Here is a 13,826-nt window from a genome sequence, read left to right as displayed (position 1 = left end):
ACTTTGCAGCCACACCCCAGCCCACGCGCGCATCCACACCTGCTGCCTTCCCACCTGGGGCCCCGCCTGCCTCCCCACTCCTGTCAAGGTCCCCACAACACGTGGGTGCTGTCATCACCGGAGAGAGCCTGTCTCCCCTCCCAACAGAGAGGTCAGGAGAGCAAGGCCCCTCCCTGTCCCATGTGTCCTCGGCCGCAGCAGATGGTAGTACATAGTAGGTGCTCAATAAATGTTTCAGTGACAGAATGAGTGACAAGTGGCTCAATGACAGCTCACAAGGTTTTGGAGTTCCTGACCTCTCACGGGGTGAAGGCGGAAATTTTGGTCAAATTGAAAACCCAGCAGTGGGTTCTGTGATGGAGAGAGCATGGGGGCGGCCAGCCCCAGCAGGCGCGGGCCAGTGACACGTCACCTCCCTGAACCTCATGGCCACCGCAGGAGGTGGCAGCCACACCACACGGTCGGGGAGTGCCGGCTCTGAGGGGAAGCCTGTGCCCGGGTCACCAGTCAGGAAGGGCCTCTGCACCCCAATCCAGAGTGCTGCAAGCCCTGCTGGGAACCTTCAAGTGGCCTGCCCCACAGTCTCCATCCAGCAGGCCTGGAGAGGAACCTACTTGGTGGGCTGAGCGCTGGGGACGCAGCCTGAGCAAGGGCACATGTCTAGACAGGCTGTCCTGCACCCCGCGGTCCTGGGGGGCCCCAAGGGCTGTGTCCAGCCTGGGTTACCCGGTGGAAGGGTGCCTGCGCATAGGAACACCACAGGAGCAAGTGGGCCTGGAAGGAGAGGAAACAGCAGGCTGGCCTTTTCTTTTTCCTGGGTCAACTCCAGATTTATTAGCAAGGCACGGGATGCTGGAATCTGTGTTTTCAAGATGAAAACCAGTAGATTTTTATGTATGTTTAATCTTAAGAACTATCAGGCCAAGAAATATTTTCCTTTAACCAAAGTCAAGAATAGAAGGGGGCTGGCTGAACTGGAGACAGGATGGATGGGTTCTTTTTTCTTTTTTAACTGTATTTTTTGAATTGAGGTCAGCTGGTTGACAACACTATATATGGCCCGGGGGGGCAGGGTCCCAGCTCAGCAGGCCACCGTCACCACACTACACCACCATGAGAGCCCCCACCCCGTGCGCTGGGCTCCCCACCCAGGGCTGGGCTGTTAGCCAGAAGGGCTCTTGGGACAGAGCTGGAAGGTGCAGGGCTTGGTGAGCATGAAGCATGTGGGATGGGGACATCTGTGCTGAGACCGAGTTGGGGGGGGGTCAGAAGGGTGCAGATGCTGGTGACTGAGCTACAAGGGGGTGCAGGGTCCTGAGTGGGGTGGGGGCCCGAGAGAAGTGGAAGGAGTCGGCAGCGGCAGGAAGGGTCAAGAGGGGAGGATCCCAGGGGAAGACAAGCAGGAAAGACCAGGCGGCAGCAGCAGGAAGGGGATGCAGCGGGCATGCAAGGGGCGAAGAGAGCTCTCTAAGGAGGTGGGGTCAACAGCACAAAGCAGCAGAGAGGGGGTGGACGTAGACCAAAAAGTGCTCGAGTGTTGGTAGTTAGGACGGGACTGCCAGGGCTGCTGCACAGGCTTGGAAGCAGTAGGAAGTGAGGATGTGGAGAGCCAGACCTGGGAAGGAGAGGCTCGATGGTGGCTGGAGAGACCAACCTCTCTCGCCCTGGAAGCAGCTCTGGGGACTTGTGCCCAAGTAAAGCCAGAGCTTTGGCCTCTTTCCATGAGACCCTGGCTCCCCAGCCTCGACCAGCTCCCACAAACAGCCTCACCTTATCTCTGACCAGCTGGAGGGGGCAGCAGCCTTTGAGGCAGGGTGGGTCACATTAGGGGGGGTGGAATCCCAAAAAGTTCCTCATCAGAGCCCCCTGCATCTGCAGCCCCACAAGCACCCCAAAGGCACATGAGGAGGCCCCACCACCACCCAGCCTGGAACTCTCAAGGATTACAATAAATAAAACAGACGCTAAGTGTCCATGGGTGGAACAAAGGATAAGCAAAATGTGGTATGTCCATTCAATGGAATACTACTCAGCCCTAAAAAGGAATACTATCAGCCCTAAAAAGGAAGGAAATTCTGACCCATGCTGCAGTATGCAGCAGCCTTAAGGACATCATGCTAAGTGAAATCAGTCAGTCAGAGAAAGAGACAGACTGTGTGATTCCACTTATCTGAAGGACCCAGAGCAGTCAAATTCACAGAGACAGACAGTAGAAGGGCAGGTGCCGAAGCTGGGGGAGGGGGAGTAGGCTTTAGTATTCAATGGTGACCATTTCAGTTTTGCAAGATGAAGAGAGTCCTGGAGAGAGACAGTGGTGACAGCTCATAGCAATGTAAAGGGAATGAACACCTCCAGACTGGACACTTAAAAGTGGTTAAGAAGTTACATGTACATAGTAACATGTACATAGTAACATGTATTTTACCATGATTTAAAATTGGAAGTAGAAAACCCCTAAGCCAAACAAAAAAGGCCTTCCCAGAGGTTCTTGGAGCTCCAGGCGCCCAAGTGGGAACCCCAGCACACCCCCCTCGTTAGCAGAGGTGGACTCTCCCCAAACGCACAGGCCGGGGTGGGAGCACTAGGCCCAAGGCCCTGTTCTAGGTGAAAACGCTGGAACCAGGGCCCGAACCCAGGCACGCCCCATCTCACACCCCACTCCTGCCAGATTAACTTCCTTTGAGAGAAGACCCCTCCCAGAGCCTCCTGCTCAGGCCTCTCCCTCAGGCCTCCTGCACACATCACTGGAGACCACTTGCACCCAGGACAGGCTCAAGCCCCTCCAGGTCTCTTGCCCAGTGCTCCAGTAGGGGAGCGATGACCCCCAGTCTCCAGGAAAACCGCAGACACCCAAGATTCCTCACCCTCTGCACGGCCCGTGTCTGACGAGTCAGCAAAGCCTGCGATCCCACCTCAGAGAGGCTGCCAGCCTCCATCCCGACCGGCAGGAAGTAGACGCTTCGTAACACAAGGAAGCGGTTTTAACAAGTGGAGGCCTGAAGCAGAGCCAGCAGCCGCGTGCGGCCCCAGCGCCTGTCTGGCAGGGGGTGTGCAGCTGGGTGGCTGGGAGGCCTTGTCACCAGCAGGTCCCAAGTCCTGCCCGTGTGGCGTTCACATATCAGTGCCCTTCATCTTGGATCCACACCTTGCACTGCCTCCCTCCCTCGTTTCCCCAGAGACCCCTCGGGGCTCAGAGGCCCCAAGCTTCCCCCCCCTCACCCCCTCCTGCTCAGTGACTAAGCTTGGGTCTCTGTCAGTCGCGTGCTGACAGCCCATTTCCACATCCCCTGACGCCCGGCTGCCTGGAGTCCCGCGGCCCGCATTGCACAAGGAAGGCCTGGCCCAGATGGGGGTGGCGGCAGAGCTGGGCTGTGCCCTGGGGGTTCCCTCCCCATCTCCAAGGGAGGCCCAGAGAGCCCATGCGTGCTGCTGAAATGGCGTCTCGTGACCCTTGGACGCACTGATCTGTAGTGTTGGGCAATGAACAGACTTTTAAAACACAAAACAAGCAAGAAGCTCCTCAAAGGGCCCGGGAAGGTGGGAGTCTGGAACTAGAGAGGCCTCGATTCCCTGCGAGCTGTCTTCCGGGCAGTGGCGTCATCACTGCCGAGGAAGGACCTCAAGACTACGACAGGAGGAGCCCGCTTACCCGACAGCCTCCAGCGGGACTCCGGGCCACCTCTTTGTGACTTAAGTGCATCTTAGCAAGTCGTAACATTGACTTGATGTCAAGGCTGAGATTTTCGTCAAAATAATCCAATATGAATGTGTGCATGTGTGTGCATGTGCACACAGGTGTGTGCTTATTACAGATATGTGTACAAGTGCCTGCGTGTGCATACAGTTATGTGTGTGTGCCTATGGGTGTGTGTGTACAGGTTTGTGTACAGGTGCCTGTGTGTACACACAGGTGCGTATGTGCATGCAGGTGTGTGCATACAGGTGCGGGTGCATAAAGCTATGTGTGTGTTGTCACTTGAAGCTGGTAAGGGAACTGTCTACTTTTGTGTCAATTTAGATACCTATAAACATACATCTTGGAGAAAAGGCTAAAGTGATGGAGTGGCATACTGTACTGTAAAGGCCTGGAGCACAAGGTTAGGGTTTCACCCCACCCCCCAAAACAGAGCGATCTCGGCCAAGTTACCTGGCCGGTCCAAGCAGCCACAGAAGCAGCAAGACGGGAGAATCCATTGCCCGGGGGTTCTGAGGAAGCGTCCAGAGTCGATGAGTCAGGGACTCAGGACAGAGCCTGGTGCTGGTGTGTTTCCTGTTATCATCACCACCATCATCAGACAAGGTCACGTCCACGAGGCTCTTAGCAACATAGTGCCCGGCACCTTGGGCAGAGGCACTCCCCGGCCTCTGGGACTAGGGAGAGCGCTTGGGTCAAAGTCTAGAATAAAAACCCCTTTCATCTGGATTTCGCCCACAGGGCATGTGCGGGGAAGGACAGGGCTGCGTACCCCTGGGAAGACAGAGGCACCCCCGCCCCACCCTGTGCTGTGTCCGATAAAGATGCTCCTCAGACTTTTCAAGAATGAAAAAAATACATCAACACATTCACACCAGCCACAACCTATTTCTTGAGAGTAATTGTTGCGAAATTCCCAGACTAAACGTGAGTGTCACAAAAATCAGAGGTTTTGCTAAATGAGAGGCCGCAGCAGCAGGAGAGTCATCCAGAAGGAGGGGAAGGTACCAGAAGGGGGCCGGGCCAGGGCAGGGGAGCACAGCATGGTGAGCAGGGGCAGCGCTGACCTCCACCTGCTGGACCCGGCCCTGTGCCCTGCCCCCAGGAGAAATCAACGTCCACACTGACTCCCTGGGGCTGATTTGAAGAGGTGGCCCTGGGAAGGCTGGGAAGGGTGGGTTCAGCCTTGCTGGAGCAGCCCGAGGAACGCAGCCTCATCCAGCCCCAAGGGGACATCACCCAAGCCCCTGGCTGGACCACCCTGCCTAGCAGCCCGACGAAGCCAAGTCTGCCCAAGTCACCGATGTCAAGGTGCCCAGTCAGGGAGCAATAAGGAAGGTTTGTAAAGTTACTGCATTAGACCACGCCCCGCACGCACACACCCCACCCCGTCCACTGGGGCAAGCTCTGCAGAAAAAGGCAGTAAGGGAACGAGAGGAGAATTTGCAATGATCTCATCTAGCCATCACTTTTCAGCAGACATGAGGTGTCCACCGTGACCTCAGCACAGGGGGCAGTAACCAAGGACCACAGCGAGGGCTCCTGAGACTTGGTCCACAGTCCTCGCTGTGCAATCTGAGTCAGTCGGTCACCCTCTCTGGGCCTCTGTGGGGGAAGGAAGGTGCCCAGACAGAGGTGTCAGTAAGTGAGGGCTTCCCTGGCCCCCAGATTCCTTAGGGGAGAAGCTGTCAGTGCCCACAGTGCTTCATGCAGAGCCTTTCACCACCCAGGGGTGGGGGCATTAGGGACGGGGCAGAGCCCTCACACCCAACAACCAGGGGATGCTCTGGGCCCCCCTCCAGCTCTGCCCAGGAGAGAATTCTCCCAAGGACACCAAACCTTAGTCACAGGGGGAGGGGCTTTTACCCTCGACACCTGTTAGGACTCAAGTCATGACGAGTTTCTGATGCTGCCGGCTGCAGCGTTTGATTAAATATTACTCACTCAGGAAGCAGCCCCCGCCAGCTCCCCCCAGCGCCGAGCTCGTGTTCAGATGGAGAGAGGCAGCGAGGAGCCTGCACCTCCCAGCTGGCGCAGCCGCCCGGGCGGGGGTCCAGCCGCCCCCGCAGAGCGCCAGGCCGGACAGTCAGGCAGGTGGGTCCCCAGGGCCGGCAGCCTCACGGCCGGACAGGCAGGGGTGGCCTGTGCACACGCACACACACGTGTGTGCACACAGCCGGAGACAGCATACAGATGCACACGCAGAAACACAGTCACACGCACACTCACAGAGACACACAGAGACACACTAACACTCAGACACACACTCAGACACACTCGCAAACACTGAAAACACAGACTCAGTCACACATTCACGCAGATTACACGTGCAAACACACTCAGAAACACACACTCAGACACACAGACACAGACACACGCAGAGACTCAGAGACACACGTGCAACTCACTCCGCACACGCTCGCGGAGACACACACAGACGCACACCGGCGCCCTCGGACAGGCTGCGCAGGGGCGCACGGCCGCAGACACGCGCGCCCAGACACACCCACGCCGTGCCCAGGGGCACCCGGCACGGCCCCACCCGCGGGCGCGCAGAGCCGGGTCCTGCGCGACTCCCCAGACCCGCCGCACAGCCGGGCCCGCGGGCAGCCCCCAGGCCGCCCCCGCCGCGGGGACCCGCCCGCCTCGCCAGGACGCGCCCGCGCGGGTCTCCCGCTTCATTCGATCCGCCGGGCCGGCTGTCGGGTCGCCCGGGGGCCCAGGGCGGCCGGGCGGGCGGGCGGGCGGGGCGGGCGGCGCCGCGGGTGCCGCCGGGCGGGCTCCGGGGAGGCGCGGCCGCGGCGGGTGCGCCCCAGGGCCCGGTCGGGCCGCGCGGGAAAAGCGAAACCAAGTCGGCAGCGCGGGGTCACGCCGCCCGGGGCGCTCGGGCAGGTCGCGGGGACGGCGGCGAGGAGAGGCCCCGGGGCGCCCGGGCCCCTGGACGTCGGCGGGGCCCGCACGCCCCCCGGCCCCGCGGTCTGCGGGCGCCCCCAGCTCAGCCCGCGCGCCGCCGGCCGCGCAGGTGGGACCCGCGCCCCGCGCCCCGCCTCGGGGCTGCAGCGGTAGCGGCTCCCGGCCCCTCCCCGGACCCCGCGGCGACGGCAGGTCTCCCCGGCGCCCCGGGGCAGCCCCGCCCGAGCCCCCTGCGGGCCCAGGCCCGATGCCGCGCCCGCCACCGGGTCCCCAGCGCGCGATGCCCGCGCCCCCCGCGCCCGCCCCGCGCGCTGCCTACCGGGGAGCCGCCGCCGCCAGCCGCTCTCGGCGCGCAGGACTCGGGGCGCCCGGGCCGCGCCCGCCCAGGGAGCGAGTCGCCTCCCCGCGGCCCCGGCGCCGGCGCCAGCGCCTGGTTGTGCTGCGAGCGCGCGGGCCGCCCGAGCGCGACTCCTGGGCTCCGGGGAGGCGGCGAGCCGCGGCTCTCAGGGCAGATAGAGAAGCCGCGGGGGGCGGGGCGGGGGCGGCGCGGGGGGCGGGGACGCCCCGCCCCGCCCCGCCCCGCCCCGCCCCGGGCTCCGGCTCCCCGAGCGCAGAGAGCCGGGCCGGGGCGCGGGGGGCGGCGCGTCTCGTGCCCGGCGCTCGCCTCCCGCAGGCCGCCCGGGCGCCACGGGCCGCGCCGGAGCTTCGGCCCCCCCGGGCGTCGGGGGGAAGCCGGACAGGCCGCCGGGGCCACCGCCTGGGGTGCCGCACCCCGAGGGCCGCGCGCTGCCGGCCGGGCGCGGGGGGCGGGCTGGTGGGTGCTCCCCGAGAGTGACTTTCGAAACCTTTTGGGAGGCTCGGGATGTGTCCGCAGCCTCGGGAGCAAGGCCTCGCTGGCCTCATCCGACGTTCCCAGCTGCTTAAAACCCTGGAATTCTAGGGCGCAGGGCCTCGCCCCCAGATAAACCCGGGCTTCCTCCGCTTCGCCGCCGCCCCGACCCGTCTCGGTCCCGGTACCTGCAGAGGCGGGTCTCAGGCCCGGGTGGCTCCAGGCGCACCGCAGGGCGCGCCGCGGTGTTTGTTGAACGAATGCTCGAGGCTTCCGAGGGCTTCTCCAAATGGAGGGGCGGTGGGCACGCTCAGCCCAGGGCTGCTCCTATGGCCGCCCGCAACAGAGATGCCCCTTGCGCCCCAGAACTGGGAAAGTTTTAAAGAAAGACCATTTTAAGAGCAAAACCTTACATCACACCCCCGCCCCCTGCGCGCGCACACGCACACTGTGTCCAACGAAGGGAACGGGAATTAGCGTTATGGGAGAAGCTCTTAGAAATAATGTGATTTCTAGCTGACTTGTCTCTAGGACGGCCGGGGGGAGGGGCTCCTGTCGGGGCTGTAAGAAGGGGAAGCAGCCACTGCCCCGAGGCCCTGCCCAGCAGAGCTTGGAGCCCAGGGGACTCAGTTCTATTTCTCACTGTGCTGAAAATCGGTTTAGTTTTGAATCAAAATACCCGAGTGGCAGAGGGGCTGGTCTGGGAGGGTCAGAGACAGGATGGAGGGCCAGGGATCCCTTGCAGCTTAGATGGACTCCCGGACAGCACGTACCAGCGTGGCCATCCAAGTCCCGTGTAGGACATCCTCCCCGAGCGGCCACGCAGTGCCCAGGGCATCTCAGCAGCAGCCAGCCCCTGCGCAGGAGTCCAGGCAGAACTGAGACTGGCATTCTCAGTGGAGGCACCAAGAGTTGGTGTCACCAAGGCAGCTGATTCCACACACAAAGCCAGGTGAGGGCAGATGCAGCGGCCAGCGGGAGTGAAGAAATAAAGAGAGGGGTGTTTTCAGATCATGTAATTACTTGAGACATGTTCAAAAATTTTTTTCTTCCAAATTCCATCCAGTCAGCACATGGCAAGAAGTTTAAAGAAGTAAATGCAAGACGGTAATCCCTGATGTCTGGTGCCGTTTCTGTGTCATTAACCAGTCACTGTACCTTTTAGGTAGTTTATTCACATTTTATTTTGTATCGATTGTATGGAGTTTCAGTTAACATTGCTTTTTAAAACTTTATTGTAAATGCTGACTATCTTGCGACTGAATACCATTTGATTCCCTTTAGTGAAAGACTTCATTTTTTTTTCTGCTGGCAGATTGAATCAAACTTCTGTGAGTAACTTCACATAAAACATGAGGACAAAATCCTCAGATGTGCAGAGGCAAAAATAAATTGAATCAAGTTACATGAACTTAATTTACATTTTCCAAGTGGATTACAAAGTCTATCAGCCAGTCTGTTGCCTTCGAGAAGTGGCGTGCTGGTTACAGTGCACATTCATCAGCACTGATTATTTTAATTACATATCATCTGTGCTACTGAATTATACATATCCCTCCCATGCATTAATAATTGAAAAGCAAAATATTTTCCCATGTGTATTTATTAATGACTCCCTTTTTGGGCCTTTTCCCCCCTCATTTTTCTGTTTTCAACAATTATTTGAATGTATTATTATTATCCATGAAAAAAATCCTGACTGCCTTGGGCCGGTGGGCCTCAGCGGGTATCGTGACTCCTCAGTTGACACTGTGGTTCTAGAATATGGAACCCAGGGCGGCCAGGTGGGCAGCCACTGTCGGCGACCCAGAAGAGCTTAAATTCAAAAGACCAGGGGACTCCCTCTAACCAAACACTTTGCGATTTGAAAACTGTTCATCATCCCAGAACCTGATGGCACTTGGGGGCACAGAGAAAACATCTAGAGTGGCAGGGGGTCTTTCCCAGTTACCAGTGGGCCTGAGTGGTGTCTTCTCCAGGAGCCCAGGGCCTCTGTCTGGCTCTGTGAGCTTCCTGGAGGAGCAGCTGCACTCGGGGTGTGTGGGGGCTGCTCACCAGCACCACATGTTAAACCCTTGTGCGGGGCAGCTGCTGTGGCCACTTGGCCGGGGGCCACGATGCCAACAATTTTCCTGAGTGGAAGGAACCCGTGCCTCCCCTTATCCATGAGAAGACCTTCTGGGGAATCCTCTGGCAAATACTATGTGATGCAGGTCGTGGGGTCTGTTGATGTGAAGCCAGAAACCCCACCTTTGATGTGAGGGCCCACTTTGGAGTCCCGATACCCCCTCCTTCCTTCCTCATTCATCTGGAATTCTCAGCTCGGATCCAGTCCACCTAAATTTCCCAGAGGAGTCCCGGGGCGTGAGCCTCCGTCTCCCCCAGGCCAGCGGCCAGGTAGGCCGGGTGAGGCCACGCAACTGTCACCACAGGGACCCGCTGCAGCAGGGAGCCGTGGTGAGCAACTGTGGGGGCCAGATTGTATGACAGGGGGATGTTTTTCATCCTATCAGTGCTGAGATGATTGTTTGTCAAAAAGATACATAATCTGGCAATATTGTGACATCGCTGATAAACACCATCCGGGAATTTAAAGTCTGACTCAAACCTTAAACCAAGTATCTGTGCGTGATCATATGGGCTGAGTGGGGTGGGGAAGGGAGGGCTCCTCCTGGTATCACCCCCTCAAGTCCACCCCCACTCCCATTTCATCACTTGCATTAGCACAATTTGCTCATTTCTCTAATCTGTTTCAGCAAAATAAAAGGGAGAAATGATCAGATAGCAGACTAGCATCAGCTGCTTTATCTGGTGATGAAAGTTCTATCTACGAATGTAGTGGACACCCTTGAGTCAGAATCCCCCTTCCGCAGATTGGAGTAAATGCATTGGATTTGGAGTTAAAAGTCATGACAGGGCAACCTCAGCTCAGCCGTGCGCCAGCTGTGTGACCTTGAGCAAATGACTTAAAACTTTCTGAGAATTTTCTCTCCTAAATAAAAATTCTACAAGGAATAAAACTTGAACTCAGCAAAAAGAGGATAATGGTTACCAGAGGGAGTAGAAGAAAGTAAAAGGGGGTGTTGCGGGAGGGGGCAGGTGGGATATGGGCATGGGCGGTTTGGTGGAGGGTTAAAAAAAGAAAAAATCACTTGTCAACTTAAGCCAGAATTGCAGAAAACAACTGTAGCTTTGAATACACTGTAATTTCTAATAAATAATAAGAAACTTTTTTTTTTGCACACCCTCACACACACACACGGCCATTCCCTGGGCACCCACTGTGAACCAGGAATACAAAGATGTACAAGACACAGGACCGGCGTTCAGGAAGCTTCCAGCATGGCTCAGAAGTCAAGATTTTTTGAGTTATGATCCCAAATCAAATGTCCTACCCTCGGTACAACAAAAATTCCAGAAACAATACAAGCCTGCAAGCGTGGCAACCCACAGCACAACCACAGTCAATTCCAGCAGAGGATAAATAAATCTAGGATCTGAGGGAGACCCACAAAGTAGCCCCATGAGAGCAGATGGTGGTGCGACCTCAACCCTCTTTCTGATCAGTGACTAAGAGGGGGCTTCATCATGGACTTTGGCCTGAATGTTGATATTGTCACCCACCTTTAACTATTTTTTGAATAAATTCTAAATAAGGGAGAAAAAAGAGAGCAAGGGCTTTCCTAGAAAAGTATGGACTCCATATCACAGCAGTGCACAAGAAAGAACAGGGAAACCTATTAATAAAATTCAGGCCCATTCTGCATCCCTATCACAAGACACACTCATGTCATGAAGTGAAACTGAAATAGGGTGGACGCATCTTACAGAACCTTGATTGCAGAGCATTCAGGAATTAGTGCATTGATTCAGTTCATAAACTCTGGCTTTAAATGGCTGGAGGCGGCCCCTAGGATCACATATTATTAGACAGTGACACCTGCTGGCCAAGTGTGATACGGCAGTGTAGCTCTATCAGACACAGGTTTGCTGAGAACGAAGGTAAAGATCCAGGTCAGTTTCCGAAGCTTTAAATGAGACTCTGGTTGATAAATAACCTCGAGGAGAGTTCCCATGATGTTGAAAACAAATCAATAAATCGATGGTCTTGGACTTGTGATAAATTGCAAAATTCTTCAAAAATGATCCCAGTGCATGACTTCAGCTCTTTCAGTGTATTTCCCCCCACAGGGAACCACCTTCAACATAAATTATATCAATAATTATAATAAATGATATAAATTATAATAAAATTCCATTAAAAATAGAAGTGAGTCATTCTCCAAGTATTTATTCCCTTGGTCCCTCAATATTGACCTGTATATTAAATATTGAGGAATGAATGGATATTGCACAGCAGTGGGGGGGACAGCAGCTCCCCTTTATCTGCAGTTTCCTCTTCCATGGTTTCAATCACCTATGACCAACTGTGTTCCAAAAATATTTTGCACAGTAAAAAAATTTTATGAGCAACTACATTCATAAAACTTTTGTTATGGTATTATTATAATGTGTTTTATGTTGTTAAAAGTTATTATTGTTAATCTCTTACTGTGCCTAATTTATAAATTAAACTTTATCATGAGTTTAATTATGTATGTTAGGGAAAAGCATAGTATGTGCAGGGTTCAGTAGCACCTGAGTTTTCGGGCATCCTCTGGGGGTGCGGGTGTCTTTGAACATATCCCCTGTGGATGAGGGGGGACTGCAGAAAGCAAAATAGATCTGGTCTGGGGGACTTAGAGAACTTCCCTTTATGTAGGAGAGGCAGGTGATACACAGTAAATGAGATTATTTCAGATGGTAACGAATGCTAATAATGAATCATTTCCTCTAAATGGTCTATTTTTCTTTGAACAGAGACCTGTATTCAGTGGCCTTAGTTCAAATTTTAAGACTCTATTTAAAGATTCTACAAAATTCACCCTCTGTCCCAAATGACATAGCAGGGATTTCCAGTAGCCAGGGACTCATTTCTCCTTCCTGCCCCACACAGCAGGGTTAGACCTTGAAATGAGTCCGGACTCACTGGCCCAGGCTTTCTGCTCTCCCCCGCCCCTCAGGATGGCCTGTCTCCAGCAGGGGGGGCGGCGGGGCCCAGCCCCATGTACTCAGTGAGCACCTCCTGGGAGCCAGCTGTAGGACACCCTACTCTGTGCTGGAAGTTTGTTAAGTTAGCCCTGACTCCACGAGGGCACAGTCTGGAGAGAGGGAATGAGCCAGTTCCTGCGCTGCCGATTCCTGGGAAACACCTCCAGAGCCCAGACCCCCGTCCTGCCCTTCCACGTGGAGCCAGGAACGGGTGCACTGGCCCTGCTGGGCTTTCCTCAACAGGGCTGATCAGGAATGTCCTGGATCCTTCTCTCCAGGGGAGATCAGGTTGGAAGAAGAAAAAAATGAAGGTACTCAAGTCGTCATATTCAAAGTTCACACTTATTCAATGCTGTCGATACGCCCTGCTCCATGCGTGGAGCTTCTGATTTCACTTGGGGACACTGAGACGGACTTGGTCACGCAGGTCTCCCAGAGCTGCCAGTCAGTGAGTGGCGGACCCAGGACTTGAACCCAGAGCGTGGCCAACGCTCGAGCAGTGTATGTTGGCCCGGGTCCAGCTGGCACCAAAGAGCCGGGGTAGTGGGAGCGCTGAGTGGCAGAGAAAAGGGTAAGAGCATCCTCTCTGCACCCGGACAAAGGTCAGGGTCAGCACAACCGCCAACAGGAGGCCTGTGGAGTTGGTGACAAGCCTGGCGGGGTCGTGAGCCGTACCGCCTCTCAGGAGTGGCTCAAGGTAGAGCGGAAGGGTCAAAAGAAGGGGGGGATATCAGAGGGCCACAGTGGGTCCAGCCCCACCCAATGCCACACCATGTGAGGTTGATTAGTGTCCCCCCAAATTTTTGCTCACCAGAACCTATGGATGTGGCCTTATTTGGAAACAGGGTCCTTCCAGAAGTCATCAAGTTAGGAAGAGGTCATGCTGAGGGCGCGCCTTAATGCAATGACAAATGTCCTTTATAAAGAGTGATTTGGAACAGAGAGGGCTGTGTGGTGAGTGCGAGGTGGGTGTGATGCACCCACAGGCCCAGGACCCCCACAGTGGCCAGCGACCACTGGCCCTGGGCAGGCAGCAGGGACACCCCCAGAGCCTTCAGAAGGAGCAAGGCGCTGCCCACATCAGGATGGCAGAGTAAAGGCCTCAGAGCTGTGAGAGAGCAAACATCTGTTGTTTTAGGCCCCCCAGCGTGTGCTCGCTTGCAATGACAGCCCCGGAACACGGGTGCCAAGGTCACGTCTGGCTGGCCTGAGCAGCAGGCGTCCTCACCACCGCCCTGCTGGCACTTGTGACTCCGTCCATCCGTTTCCACCCTCAGCAGAAGCGATCCTTGCAACACC

The 13,826-nt window shown here is 56.1% G+C and overlaps 1 protein-coding gene across 1 annotated transcript in view; it reads right to left on the bottom strand.

The window, feature by feature from the left end:
* Nucleotides 1-6,941, bottom strand: part of SPSB1 (splA/ryanodine receptor domain and SOCS box containing 1) — a 50,060-nt gene extending 43,119 nt beyond the window's left edge. Inside the window, exon 1 of the mRNA XM_054691001.1 lies at nucleotides 6,927-6,941. The gene's annotated coding sequence lies outside the window, so the exon portion shown is untranslated. The remainder of the gene's footprint in view (nucleotides 1-6,926) is intronic.
* Nucleotides 6,942-13,826: the final 6,885 nt, after the last annotated feature.

The sequence above is a fragment of the Talpa occidentalis genome, unplaced genomic scaffold (assembly GCF_014898055.3).
Source record: "Talpa occidentalis isolate TD23 unplaced genomic scaffold, MPIMG_talOcc4v2.1 talOcc4.9, whole genome shotgun sequence".
NCBI lineage: Eukaryota > Metazoa > Chordata > Mammalia > Eulipotyphla > Talpidae > Talpa > Talpa occidentalis.
This window is presented reverse-complemented; position numbering and strand designations above follow the sequence as displayed.